The 2,257-nt window shown below is 49.3% G+C and overlaps 1 non-coding gene across 1 annotated transcript; it reads left to right on the forward strand.

The window, feature by feature from the left end:
• Positions 1-1,827: 1,827 nt before the first annotated feature.
• Positions 1,828-1,900, forward strand: TRNAS-AGA (transfer RNA serine (anticodon AGA)). The gene has a single exon. It is a non-coding gene; the product is annotated as a tRNA-Ser (tRNA).
• Positions 1,901-2,257: the final 357 nt, after the last annotated feature.

Raw genomic sequence — 2,257 nt, forward strand, 5'->3', positions numbered from 1 at the left:
TCAAATTAGGGAGCTGTGAGCCTTGGGGAATTCAGTGAGTTGGTGGCTCACTGTGTATACTGTGTTGCTTCTTATGTGGCCCGAGGACAGTTGGCTGTTACGTGACCCATTCACTCAAGCAGGGGTCTCTTTGGGGATTTTCTGCTTGTGAGGCTAACATGGGTCACATTGGGAGAAGTACCAGCCAGTCACAGCTTGGTCCACAGTCACCTAGTGCCCTCAAGGCTTTCATCCCATGGATGTGTCACCTCCCCCTGGATGGGGACAAGGGCACAAGTGGCGGGGCAGCTTCTCAGTGGTGGAGGCATTGCTCTCCAGACCCAACACTCAACAGCATGGACCCCTGGTTTTGGCCACAGTCTTGGCTAGATGAGGCTGTTGGGTAGCTGATCTCATGAGATGTGGGTGCCATGCTTCCATTCAAACTAAGAGCTCTACTTTTGAAGGTTCTGGTCAGAAAGCCACAAATACTCCCTAGCCCATTAACAAAGAACAGTCTCTTTCAATCGGGATAGAGCACATAGAAGGAGAACAGATCATCCCAAGAGCAGGATAGGCCAAATCAGTCCTGCCATCAGGGGTCTGAGAGATGAGCCAGCTCAGTTCCTCTTACTAGTTGTTTACTTGGAGGATCTGGGATATTTGGGTGACCAGCAGGTGTCAAGAAATAGTACACGAGGGCTTTGTAAATTTTCTGGTCCAGTGTTAACTCACCCCATTGTAGCTGTCATGCAAGGAAACAAAACTTGGTGGACAACAGGCCATGGCCTCTGCTCTCTGGTGGAGCCAGGAGATTACAATGTTAAGTACAACTGTGGGGGCATCATTTCTATGTTGAGAGCCCAGATGGCCTTACATATCTCTCATGCTGGATGTCTAAGTTGCAGAGGGAAACTAGATTCCATCCAGCTCTCCAGCCAAAGAGGAGACCAGAATTGGCCTCCCCCACAAACTGTGAGCTCTTTGCCTCCACTGACAGCAGCATCTATAGCAAAAAGCTGGGCTGCCACCTGCGTTTCCATGTAAACATCCGAGTAGCCACAGCAATGGCCTTGTGAGGATTGGTGTGCCCAAGGAAGTGCTGTGTGGGATGGAGGGAGGAGTGCCAGGATCAGACACCAGGCAGGCAGACAGGCAGTGACGACATCTGTGCAGTGCAGGTGCCATGGAACTGAGCCAAAGGGAGGCGGGTTTTGGAGCAGGGAGCCTGGGCAGTGATGTGTTGTTCATAAGAAGATCCTGGGCTCTGGATCCAAGAAGTCATTGGCTTGATTCCTGACCCCAACCCTCATGTTGGGCAAGTGTTTGAAGCTTTGTGTGCCTCTGTTTCTTGGTGTCCCAAATAGGGACAATAGTAGCAATTACCTCTGAGAGTCAGGAGGGCATTTATAGATGTCATTTCATTACTCTCACAGCAGCCCACAAGCACCGTTCTAGGTCCCCCATTTTACACGTGGCAGATGGGTAGCTTTTTAATCAGTAATCACGCAGTTAAGAATGGTCAGAGCCGGCATTTGAATTTGATCCCTGTGTCCAGATTATTTCTATTCTCACTCAGTATTACTGGAAATCTAGTAAAGTCGGAACAAACACTGCTGGGAAGTGGGTGCTTGAAACATGTTTGTCGTCTTCGCCATTGGGAAGTGTTGAGTTCATGTTCCTCACAGCACTTCCGAGGCTCCCTGTGTCTCTGGCTGCCCCTGGTGGGGTCTGCAGTGATCTGGGCATCTTCTCCTTGATCTCTACCCCAAGGTTCTCTGCTCTCTACAGGTTGAGTCTCAACCCTGACTGCTCAGTAGAGCTAATGTCTAAAAACAAAAAAGGTGGGGAGGGTACAGCTCAGTGGTAGAGCCCATGCTTAGAATGCAAGAGGTCCTGGGTTCAATTCCCAGTACCTCCATTAAAATAAATAAAACTAACTACCTCCCAAAAAAGGAAAGACGTATTTAAAAAACAATAAACAGTACAAAGTCCCCACTCCAGGCTGGAGCACACTATTTTTTAAAGGCTCCCAGATGCTTCCCATGTGCAGGAGGGTGAGAGCTACCCCTCCACACCTCTTCTCTTGAGCTTGTCCACTCACACCCATTATCCTCTTGAAACAGGAAAACTACTTGGCTCAGCCTAGAACTTTCTCCTGATTTCTAGACTTTGATTTGCCTACTGGACATCTCTCCTGGAGCCCACAGGCACCCACCCAGAACTGAATCAGTTGTCTCCTCTCATGGCTTGCCCCTCTTCCTGCCCTTCTTATTTC

Source organism: Camelus bactrianus, chromosome 8 (genome assembly GCF_048773025.1).
Source record: "Camelus bactrianus isolate YW-2024 breed Bactrian camel chromosome 8, ASM4877302v1, whole genome shotgun sequence".
NCBI classification, from domain to species: Eukaryota; Metazoa; Chordata; class Mammalia; order Artiodactyla; family Camelidae; genus Camelus; species Camelus bactrianus.